This window comes from Hippoglossus stenolepis, chromosome 1, assembly GCF_022539355.2.
Source record: "Hippoglossus stenolepis isolate QCI-W04-F060 chromosome 1, HSTE1.2, whole genome shotgun sequence".
Taxonomy (NCBI): Eukaryota; Metazoa; Chordata; class Actinopteri; order Pleuronectiformes; family Pleuronectidae; genus Hippoglossus; species Hippoglossus stenolepis.
The window spans coordinates 3,857,627-3,870,574 of NC_061483.1; positions in this window are offsets into that span (position 1 = coordinate 3,857,627).

Below are 12,948 nucleotides of genomic sequence, written 5' to 3' on the forward strand. Positions count from 1 at the left end.
GGGAGGGGGTGGCAGGAGAAGAAGAAGAGAGGAGAAGGTATGAATGGGGAGAGAAGGGGCTTGGGTGGAGGAGGGGACGCTTGACGGACTTCACTGCCTGTTGGCCCTGCAGCATTGATGCCGTGTTGGCCATATAATCGGATTGCCAGTGGGTGAAAGTGAGCCCGGGTGCTTATGTCAGTTTGCGTCTCGTCAAGCTGAATAATACGCATGGCCAGGGAGTGAAGCGGACGCTTGCCATTGAGGGCTCTCAGTACTTGTGGCTAAGCATTTCTAAAAGAGAGAAAAAGCCTCATTGGATTCATATATAATTCTCACTCAAGCGTTTTGATGCATTTGCATAACAGGAGGAAACCAGTGATCTTTTCAGTGCTGCTGCTGCTCCTGCTGCACAACTGTGTGTTTGCATGTGCCACTGTGTGTGTGTGCGTGCGTGTGTGTGTGTGTGTGTGTGTGTAGCCTGAGCCACACATAAACAAGGCTTGACACGGTTCTTGCACTTGGCCTCTCATGATTAATCGAAGAACAACAAAACATGAACACTTAGACTTTTTCCACTCATCTACTTTCACGTTGAGAAGTAAAAAAAAACAAAAAACACAAACAAAGGCCGGAGCCCGAGTTCCGTGTTCGTTGTTGTCATGTTGATGTGAATTAAAACGACCAAAGGAAACATCTGCCGACCTTCGAGTTCTGTGGATTTCATTTAAAAAGAGAATCAGCAATGGGAGTATTTTCAGTTTATATATTTGAAAGCAGCATTTAGTCAATTCTAGTTGAATTTGGTTGGACTGGATTCACTTTAAGACATCACACAGAAGATGTATTTTAAGTTTCTAAAAATCTGACTGAATATCTGGATGGCTCCCTCATTTGATCCATGAATTCACGTTGAACATAAATTGTCAGGAAAACACATTTCATTTAATCTGGGATGAAATTAAGACAATTAGGATACTTGGAATTCTGACTTTTAGCTTTAAATCTACATCAAATCTCCAACGCAGGACAATTAACAGATTTTCAGAGTGTCCCACATTTTAGAAGAATGTCACAGGACATTCAGCAGATTAAGACAAAAAAATACTCTAATTTTATGAAATGTGTGGATAAGTTACTGAGCAAAATACAACAAAATGACCCACATTGAAGTAACTTTTAAAGATTGGATTTTTTGGGGACAAAAAAGCCTTTTGAAAAATGTTCCATCAGCAGCTGGGAGTTTTTTAATGGCTAGAGCAGATTAAACAAAACCAAAATCATTAGAATAATCAATAAATAAACTGAGAAGGAAACAGAAAGTGGGTTAGTTGAAGCCTGAGCTGTAGCAGCAGCCGTCCATGGTTAATGCAGCTAAGAGGCTCAACAGGCTCTTTGTGGTGTTTAGTTAAAAATAAACTTTGGACCTCTGAACCTTTCCTGCTCCAGTCAGCTCCCAACAAACAAGTCAACAGGTCAAAAAAAGATGTAAACCACTGATCTGATAAACGAATATCTAAATAATAATTAGCATCACAAGCTAAATATTAATTATGGCTCCAACAGGAGTAATTTAATTTTATATCCTGTGCTCCAGTAAAGGTGTGTCGCTCTCCGAATCTTTGATTACACTGTATTTCATTAATTAAACAGTAAATGGTGGAAAGGCTTTGGCTCGGAGGGTAGAACGGGTCGTCCTCTAACCAGAAAGTCGGTAGTTCAATCCCAGTGCCGAAGTTTCCTTGTATGAATGTGTGTGTGTGAACGGGTGAACGGCAAAAACCTGTACCGTCATCAAAACTAGAAAAGAGCTATAAACAGACCATTTACCATTTCATTTGATGCAGTCATAATTTAATAAATACGTGGTTTGGAGATGATAAATCAAACATGATGGAGCCATGACTTTGGTCCCAGTTCTCCGGTGGCCAGCGGCAGAAGCCGATGAAGCCACGGCCGTTCCCCTTCCACCCGGATGTGGACCATCAGCCGGGCCATTTCCCCCGTTGAAAGTCCGTGAGGCGTGATGGCGGTCGGGGTCTTTACTCATACGGGCAGCAGTAATGTGGTCTGACCGACTTTGACACACATGCGGACCCCACAGGTCTGATTCCCGGGGCAGTCAAAGTCCCGCATCTCAAAGTCACATACAACCATTTGGAGTCAGTGGCCTGTGCTAGTTCTGTGTCCCAGTGAGGCCTGTAACTGATCCCATCACGGCATTATGGGGGATCCAATAGGCCCTATAGGTGAGGTGACCTCTGCCCCACTGGGTCTTTAACTCCCCCTTCTGCTTGTCAGTTCTCCAAACCATCACAGGTCTTTCCCCCTTTCACCAGCTCCTGCCGTCCGTCTCCCCCTCTCTCACCCCCATGCCACCTCTCTCCTCAGGTCCAGCAGCCATGTTGAGCTGAGAGCATTTCAGCTTAATGAGCGAGAAATGACACAGTTTATCCAGATCAGAGACACAGTAAGACGCAGGAGCACTTTCATGTTTTTTTTTTTCTTTCTCCCAGCTATCAGCTGAGTGAACAAAGAGACACCAGGGTTGCAATTGGCCTCTTATGATGAACTCATGACCAGGATGTGGGGTTAAGCCAGTCCACCAGAAACAACGTAGAAGAGAAGGCTCCTTTCTACAAGCACTCAGACACTTTACAGGAAACTGCTGACGTCCTGTAAATCTGGTTGAGAAGTCTCTGAATCTTCTCCCACTTTTCTATTCCTCTTCCATCCCCTGGCATTCAGGGTTTATCTCAGAGTACTTTGTATATTATCTTTGGCTGGAGAGTCTTCGTAGGGACCCCTCGCACTTGTACAAAAGCGAAATGGAGCGGGCGGGGGGCAAAGGTCGCCTATTGCAGCGTGACCTCTGCTCCGCGGGGCCAAATGATAAGACACTTAAGGTCAAGGGGAGCACAAAGGCCTGAGACACAGTCCACTCCAGAGACAACAAGCTGCCGAGCAGGAATTTGAAACTTTCACTTGCCTTCTTTAAAAAAAAAATCACTTGAGGTAAAACCTTGTCATGCTTTGGTTTGGTCCAATCTGAGCCTGTTGAAGGATGGAAGGAGCCTGACGACCTCTTACACCTCGTCCTGTGTCTGGGAGAATGTTGGAGAAAACTTGGAGTGAAGTGTAGTTTGCTCTGCCACACACAGACACAGATTTATTTTGTGGTTCCAGTTGTTTGACTTTTCATGGGACAGAGTGCGATTCCAGCTATTATGTCAATATTTTCCCATCGTCTTGCCTTTTAAGTTTAAAGTTTGCCGGATCTTTACACTCTTTCCTCTGAGCCTGATACAGCGGGACAAGCGGAGGCTAATTGATCAAGGGAGAAGCAAATCTCAGTTTCACAGTCGGGGAGTCCAACCGTGTTAGCTTTACGACGTGTGTCCGAGCGCGGCGGCCTCGCCAGACAATCTCTGGGAGCCCAGCAGGTGGACGGGAAATTACAGCTTCCATTTACTGTTCCGGGGAGACGCATAGTTTCCCTCTTGCATCTCCTGGAAGTAAATCCACTGATGATTCATGCGTTCGGAGAGATGTCATTTTCTGTGCGTTTGCTGGAAAACACGACATTACATGCAGATAATCACGGTTTTATGGGAGATGGGCTGCAGCTTGTGAGGAGCGGCGAGCAAAAAGGAGGCTGGGATAAAACGATAATAAAAAAAAGGCCATCACCGTATAATGAAAGATTAACGGAATAATGACACATATGTTCCAATTTTACACCATTCATTGAACTGGGACAATATTTGAAGGATTAGAGATGACAGGCCATGGTCGGCCGTCTCCTGAGTCCAGGGATCATGGCTACATTCACATGCAAAGAGAAACACACACACACACACACACACACACACACACACACACACACACACACACACACACACACACACACATGCAAACATTAAGGGTTTTACTCCTCTTTCATGAGAAAATTCATTTTTAATGACGAAGACGTCGATCACAAGCGGCCGTTTCCCTCCAAAAACCCACGAGTTAGCGCCAACGGGGACCAAAAAAAAAACTAATTAATAAAAGCGCTATCAATTCATTCGCTATTGCAACATGTGACAAAGAGATCAGAATGAAGAGTGCATGAGAGCAAGAGACAGTTGGCAAGGGTTGCCATGTTGAGAAAGCTCTATTCAGTGCGCACACCCCCTCCTCTCCTCCGAGGTCCTTCATGCTCACAGAGGGGATGACAAAGAGCACCAGTTAATTAGCAAGAAGTAGCATCTCGAGGAGGACGGCGAAGAAAACCTCCATTCTCCCTCTCCCCTTTACCTCTCGCTTATGAGAAAGGGCGAAGGGCTGGAGGGAGGGAGGAGGGAGGGGGAGCGAGCGAGCGGCGGGCAGGCTAAGCTCGGACTGAGAGAGGCCGGGCCGCCCTCATGGGGCTGCTTTGCTTGGTTTAATTTGGACAGTCATTCCTTTAATTTGCAAGGTCATTGTATCTAACGACGAGTCTCTATTGAGGCCCGGCGAACAAGTGAAAGCATACGAGTGCAAGTCAACGATCCCCCCACCACCACCACCACCACCACCACCACCACCCCTCGCTTCTGTCTGCTGGATGAGATGAGGCCGTGGAGGAGGAGAGAGGATGAGAAGGGAAGAATAAAGCAGAGAAGAGGGGGATTTGGGGAGAGAGAGGATGAAGTTTTAATTAAGGCACTTCTCCATTTCTAAGCAGACTAATTTGGCCATAGTTCCTCACAAGTGCATGAGACGATTGAAACAGAGGTGAGGGAGAGGGCAGCCTATATTAGATCTATTGTCGGGGACGATTCTGAAGTGTCTGAATGTGTCATTACAAAGAAAATAACAGACAAGTAATCAGTCGGCGTTCTTTCCCTCGAGAGATCTTTCCCTTCTGTTGAGAAAAGTCAGAAAACTCCACATGCAGAGTTTTCTAAAAGTTACAAAAGCAGGTAAAGGAAGGATTTTTTTTCGTGCGTGTGGTGAAAGGGCAGATTTGTGAAATAATGTAAAGACCGGAGGAATTAGCATTTACAATCGCACACCAGGAGCAGAAGGGCAACAGCTTGGAAATAAATCTCTGACGGAGGGAAACCTGGTTGGTTTAAATGCTGTTTTTGTTTCACTTGTTTAAACGGAGGCCTGATCAGAGCAGGGAACTCCCCGAGGTCCGCAGGCTGAGGTGCAGACAAAAGGTGGGCCTGCCTGCGCTGCGCTCCCAGAGGACAGAGGAATATGCAAAGCCCCGCACCTCCACACCAAGGCTGAATTTGAATGGCTTAAACCAGGCCTGCACCATAAGGAGGCAACATTCAGCTCCTCCAGCCACTGGGCTTTACATATAAAGGTTAGAAAATGTAAATTGCGTGACAGTGACCGGGAAGTCGGCGGTTTAAACATGCTAATGGGAGTTTGTGTAGCTGTGGAGAAAAGGAAAAGACTAATTAACAGTCAAGCAAATGAAAATTAATGAATAACTGTGGAACTTAAGTTTCCCCTCGCATGGACCCAGGGAGGTAACGGAGAGTAAAACGAGCAGAGAGAGTTGAGTTCATTGCCTGTGATGGACGGTGTCAATCAAACCGCCGTGTGGAAAGCCTCACCGCCCAGGTCTTTGAGGCCAGAATGACTCGGTTCATCTCCACTGCACAGGTCTGAGGGGAAGCTGAGCTGCATTCGAAACACACATCCAGCTTTTTCCTCTTGTTTTCAATCTGCAGGACACGTCGACTGAACAGAATAAGAACTTTCTTTTGCTCCTTTTTAATCCTGCAGGCTGTTTTTCTTGATGGTCAGTGGCAGAGTAAAATTAAAAAAAATAAGAGAGAACGAATATCCAAAGTAAAAAGTGTTCAAGTATCAGGAAAACAATCATCGTGAGGATTGTTACTTCTAAGAGAAATAAGACAATAAGTTTTCAGATCATGTGAAAGTTTGATGCCTGTGTTCAGTTTAATATATTCAAGACTCTGCTTCCACAAAACCCACACTAGTTGTTTCTACTCCCGAACGTACAACCCTGTGAAACGGATGTTAGACCAGTTTTTTATTCTGCATATTTAACTGCTTTACAGAAAAAGCGCATGCATTGTTTGACAGGGAAACTCAACTGTATAGGAACCACGACTCTTTTCCCACTTAAGGTCGAAGCAGGAGGAATCAGACTCGCTTTCAGACACTCTCCGGACTTTCTCTGGAGTTTGTATTTCACACACGAACAAAGGCAGCAGGAGATTCTCCGCTCGGACGCATTCACGACAACACAGAAACCTTTAACGCGTTCAGGTGAGGGGTGGAGCAGCAGGTGGAGCAGCAGGTGGAGCAGCAGGTGGAGCAGCAGGTGGAGCAGCAGGAAACATCGTATGAATTCCGCTGCTGAGATCCCAGTGGTGAATCCTGTGGAGGATGTTCTGCTCTCTCATCCGCTCCTCTGGACTTTCGGTGGATTTCTCACTAGGGGACTGGCCACAAGAACTCCGGAGAAGGACTCGGACATTGACGTTCCCCCACAGCCCCTCTGGAGAATATCTACAGGTTCTCTGAAACCGAAAGGCTCAGGTGGATGAGTTATTCAACAAAACAACAAACTTAAACATAGAAGGTCACTGTTCACTTCATGCCCTTCTACAAAAACCAGTCCAAACTGGTTTCACATAACCTATTACGACAACGTCCATAACCATAATACCGTGATTATTACTGTAGCCGTGATGACGAAGGTCCCTTAACTTTCATAAAGCAGTCATTTTAAAACAAACAATGATCTTTCCCTGTTTGTGCCTAAACATAACCAAACCATAACCATAGTGTCATTGGATCTTAAATCAGATTTATTTTTCTAACAGGGATTTGTATGTTACCACCACAGAGGTTGTGTTAATTTACTATTTGCTGTCTGTCAGCAAAAAAAAACTAGTGAATCGCTGGTATTGAAAGTTGTTTGAAGGCGGCAGTTTGGGCCATGAAGGAACACGTTAAATTTAGGAATGGATTCGTTTAAGGAGGCAGAGCCTTTGTTCTTTCTTCCTAACTTTCTTTAACGTTGCTTGAAAGGGAGTTTTGGGACATTTCTGTGATTTTCTCCAGAAATTATTCATTGATCTTGATGTAAGAATTTGTTTTCAGCAGGGTTATTTAAAAATTACTGAACTGGTTTCCACCGGACATCAAACTTAAGTGCAGATGCAGATAAAGGGGTGAAAACAAGAATTTAAAAATATGTTTTATTACAAATAAAACCACGTCCCTTTTTTAAATTTCTACTAAAAGCTGCCATTCTAGTTTTAGATGAGTTTATATCTTGTTGTCTATAAAGTCTGAATCTGCAAAGTGACAAGGAGCTAAAGTCCTAATGTTAAAAGCTCAATATAATTTGCTGAATTGCAGCAGAGAAAAAACCAATTCTCCCAAAATGTAAAGTCCCTTCACATGAACACTGTGTCCCTACATCAGCTAGTATCAGTACATGTCTTTAGGAACTTCCCACCTGTGATCCCTCAGGATGGATCAGTCGGCTCACCCTGTTGTGTCGGGGGATTCGTCCTTTAGCCAGGAAACCGCTGACAGGAGCCACACAACAGGGCTAACCGCGGCCTTTAGAGACGCAGGCTAATGGTTAGCTAGCCAGGTTCACGTCTGCATTTCAGCATCTGTCTCTTTCACGTGTGAACAGGAAGGAAGAGGACTGACAGAGTACAGCCCTTCTGCTTCCTGCCACTGGCTAATCTGTCAGACTTTAAAAAGGGGGGGGGGATTATCAGTTACTGTCTAATTGGAGATTATTGATACTGACGTCCTTCGTTTGACCCTCGTCAAGTCGTGAATAACAGCAGCACCGTTCCTGAAATGGTCAATAGGGGAAATGTTGACTGTTCAATGTGTGTATGTATGGAAGAGTTGGGTTTATATATTTTCTTTTAGCTGGGAGGAGGGTTGGAGGGGTGGTGCTCAAATCCCCGGAAAATTCAAAGTGAGAGAGTGGAGGGGTGGATCTGCCAGAGGAGGAGGAGGAGGGAGGATGGGTGGGGGTGGGGGTGGGAGGTGGAGGGTGATGTATGGAAGCGTAAGAGTAAGAGTTTATTCACTGGCGTCTGAGGGAGCCTTTCAGAGCCCCTGAGTGACCGTCTATAGCGGGGCAATCAACCATAGGACTAGGAGGCTTTATCTCTAAAATACAACCCCGGCTCCACCACCCCGCTCCACCCTTCAAACGCACACACACACACACACACACACACACACACACACACACACACACACACACACACACACACACACACACACACACACACACATGCACACTCTCTCTCTCCCTCTCTCCGGTACCTGTGAGAGCCTCTCATGTGCAACTAAGGGTGCCATTGAGGGAGACAGGAGAGAGAATGGCCCCTGAGGGACAAACAATCCTGAGGAGTCTATCATTCTGTGTGGTGTTGTCTTAGGGCCTGAATGGAGCCAGTGTGACCTGCCCACCACCACCACCACCACCACCACCACATCCCCCCTCCTCCTCCTCCTCCTCCTCGCTCCTCCATCTACTCCTCCTATCTGCTGCCAACCCACCACCCGGCCTCCCCGACTGTCCTGCCAAAAAGTGAGCCATCGTCAACTCAGCTTTCAAACAGGCAACCGTCTCTCTCTCAGCCGGCGAACTCATTGTTGGGTCCTCAAAACAAATCACTATGACTCCTCTCATCACGGTTGTATGTCGGCATCAGTGGGTTTATGATTTCCTGCCAAATTTGATGGTATAATAACATATAATATAGATTTAAGGTCAGTTTGTGTGCAGGGAAAAAATCATAAGCTCCTTAAAAATGTAGTAATTATTGATTGTTGTTAACTGGAGCTGTTTCCCTTTCCTTCATTTTCTATTTGAATTAAATAATCTCAGTTTTATGAGTGGAGTATCATTTAATCATATATATATATTTATTAATTTCACATTTAATCGATGTTGGGAAATTAAAAAAAATAGTTTGTACAAACAGAATTTGACTGGCATGGCCCTTTTCTTTAAATCACAACTCGCTTGATTTTTAAATCCCAATTATCTAAAATGCAGAGAGTTCTATATGCGGACACTTTAAATTCTTTAAAATCATAATCATCTGAATGAACTGTCCCTGAAAAACGGACACACGTATTAAAACACATGAGAATTTATAAAACTTCAAAACAACTTCACATACTTAGTAACAGTGTCTAAAATTGAAAGGCTCCTTTTCCCCAAAAATAAAATTTCAAACAAACCAAATTCAAAGACTGCAAAGTTGACAACATGGAAGGATAAACAGATTTTTCGGCTCCTTATATTCAAACCTTTACCATAATAAATATTATTATATATTCTGGCTGATGAAAGGGAAACAGAGTTTATTGTTGAATACAAATAAGTCGGTAATGTGGAAACAGATGTTCAGGATCATCACTAAAACATTGTCAGAATTAGAAAATGTTCAAATTGTCTCTGAGGTCTGCAGAAGCTCCGATTATCGTAAAAATTGAAAAAATATTTTCCAACACCATTGGCTAACAAAGATTATGATGGTTTTTCTGTTGGGAAACTGAAACATTTGGTTTTTTTGGGGGGTTATTATTTCTGTAAAAACTTCATATTGGACAATTCTGCAGTTCTTGATTTTTATCCCTTGCATATGTTCAGGGAGAAATGCAGGAAGTAATGTTTACTGTATGTAGGTGAGGTGCAAAGGTCATGACAGGGAGGTCAGGTGGCCACAGATCTTCAGTTATTCTATTTCTTGTCATCACATATTACACGATGCTGATATTTCTCATGCAGCTTTTGTCAGCTAAAGCAAACCAGACGTTAACAAATGAGTTAAATGAGTAATTCTTCAACGCCCCGACAGGACGATATCTTTTATCCTTTAGGGACGGACACTCGCTGTCGTCAACACAGCGTCTCGTTGAATTGAGAGGGGTTGCATTTAATGAACCCTAAAAACTCTCGGGTTCTCTTTGCATTTAATGCCCCCGTTTAGCTCACAGACTCAAACGTCCCAGCGTCAGTGGGACAGAAAAGCTCCGTCCAGCTCCACTGTGTGGGAAAGACATGAGGACCATGACTCATCCGGACATATGGTCCTTGATTCCCTGATCTGTCTGCAGCATCTGTTGCCAAGTGCACAACACGGACAGACACTGTGACCAACAGCATTGTGCAGATGTGTGTGTTAGGGTAAGTGACTCCAGAGGAGAAAGTCGTGCAGCGGGGTGCACAGGGCCGGGGTTCAGGGGTGTGGGGAGGGCATGGGGCTGGTGGCCGCTGAGGTAAAGTGTGGGGGTGGGGGGATACGAGGGCACCATAAGGGCGAACAGAGAAAGGCAGAGAATACAGTCATTACCCACCCAGGGCTATTCCTCTCTGGCCCATTAGCTGCTGGCGGCCGTGACCAATTGGGTTTTGTCGCTCCTAGCAGGGTCATCATCCAGTGGTGGTCTGGGCCTTTTTCTATAATGGACGCTCACTCAGCCGTCCCCACACAAAACTTTTAAGAGGGAGAGAGATTCACTCCAGGACTCTCTCTCTCTCTCTCTCTCTCTCCCTTTCCCCTCTCGGTGTTAAAAAGACCCAGTCAGGCAAGGAAGAGAAAAGAGTGAAAAGTGATCATGAAAGGAGATTTGTCGCGATGTGAGCCGCGCATGGGAAGTGATCGTTTAGCCACACGTGGGGTGAGGGGACTCCATGGCGGTGGGTCTTGTTAGCCCGCTTGACTCGTACGCCAGGAACCACATCAAATTGTTCCGTGCCTCCGAGTCTGAGGACGTGGTTCCTTGTGGGAGAAAGCTCACGACTTCACAACTGGCGGCGTGTGTAATTTTTCAAAGTGGGAAGGAGGAATCTGAATGGGCCGCAGCAGATTATCCAGCGTGTATGAACACTGATCCCTGAACTCAGACGGTTAAAACGCTGCAGCCGAAAAAACAGGAAAGGGATGTTCCTGTGCGTTGGTAGTTCGGTTTCATGTGGCGGCTCAGCAGAAACAGGTGTGAGAGCGGCGACAGAGGCGGGAGGTTAATCTCCAAAGAAGCCGCGATGTATTCATTTCATTTATCAGATTTCCTAATTGAAATGAGGCGCTCGCTTTCATGTGGATTCTCAAACCACTGTTTTCCTTGACTTGTACAACTGTCATGTGAAAACCAGAGAAGTTTTATGTTTCTTCAGCAGCCGGAAATTTCTCATCTTCATTTTCTGGGGGGGAAAGAAGATAAGCTCTAAGGTCTCTGTACGTATAAAGTTCAAATAAGTTTCACTACAGGGATTTCTCCTGTTTTTATATTGTGCCCCACATTTCACCCAGTATTAGTTGTGTACGTCTGCCTGTGTTTTTCCCGTTGTTGTTTTTTTTTGACCGGTCCGAAGCTGAATAAAAGGCCAGTTAGCCACCTAGCGGGCAACTAATTCTCCATGTCAAATACAATGGCTGCAATTATATGGTAATCAGTGTTGGTGGCTCATACCTTTCTGCTGCTTTCTGTGAGTGTGTGTCTGGCCAAGCTGCTCCTCAGGGAGACGGTTAGTCACGGCTTATTATTGACCCATTAGACACCCGTCCCACTGCCAGAAAGAAACCAGTCGGCTCACAGGCCACGCTGCATTCACTCGACAACAATAACGAGGGGGAGACTGAAAATGAAGTTAATCATTTTGTTATCTATAGACAGAAATGAATCGACTCGCCGCTGCCAAGTTGGGATTCACTTTGTTATTATTTAAAAGGGTCACACCGGTGGTTTTACATATTTTATATATCGTTACCGAACCACTTGATAAACATTTTAAACGGTTGTGGGTTTTTTTTTTTAACCGTTCATTCATCAAGATGTGAACACTGATGTGTCGTGAACATGAAGTTTGCAATAATCTAAAAGTTATTGCTACGAGATAAAAGTCCAAGCTTTTTATACCAATTTGCACTAAAACTCCTTTTCACCAATCAGGGATTTTGCAAGTTTTAAGAGTTGCCTAATATGTTTTCAATAAAAAAATAATAATAATGGAATCCTTGAACTGTTGAAATTTAAAAACATATTAAGCTGTTTCACATCTATTAAAAACAAGAAATAGACAAAGTGTAAACTAGTTAGTAATAAACCTCACACGCTGGTTTTCTCCGCTCATCCTGCAAATGCAACAAATGCTGGATTTCTAACTTTTATTGCTTAAAAGTACTTTGTGTTTCTTTTTTTTTTTTATGCTTTAATGATTTAACAGTTTTTCTCCAAATTAAAAGCGACTTTCCTCCGCGGCACTTTCTCAACGCGACACAAGCCCGCGGGGAGATGCTCTTTCGAAACGTGCCGTCTCTTTGTCACTTCTCCTCTTCATCATTTATAAAAATGGACAAATGGGTTGTTTTGATATAATCCCCCAGATCTGTCAACTCTGAAGTTTGCCCTCTGCACCCCCCTCCTGCCCCAGCCTTCAGCCCCCCACACAACCCCACCTCGCAACACACCCACACGGACCCCTCTGCCACCTCCTCTCCAGTCCCCACCCCTGCAAAGCAAAGCTCTCTTTGTTAACCTAATGTGCTTTTACCAGTTGCTTTCTGCCAGGGAGACATCTGCTGTGTGCAACCAGTCAATATTGTGGGGACAGTTCAAAGCGGCCAGTTCATTATCTGTGTCAGCTTAACAACCCAAAGGTAGCGGTCTAAGGGACACAAGGAGGAGGAGGAGGAGGAGGGGGAGGAAGAGGAGAGGAGGGGGGGACACAATGTGTGAGGACACAATGGACTCCTCATTAACCAGTGATTTATCATGATGGGATGCCCAGTTCAACCTTTGCTCCCCCCCTGCTCCGTGCACGTACACACACACACTCACACTCACACACACGCACCTCTAGAAAAGGATCCTATTGTTGGAAAAAAGTCGTGCGGACTTTGAAAGTGGTTCGAAAGTGATACGATATAGTTAAAAAGTCAAATGAAAAAGTAAAAAGTG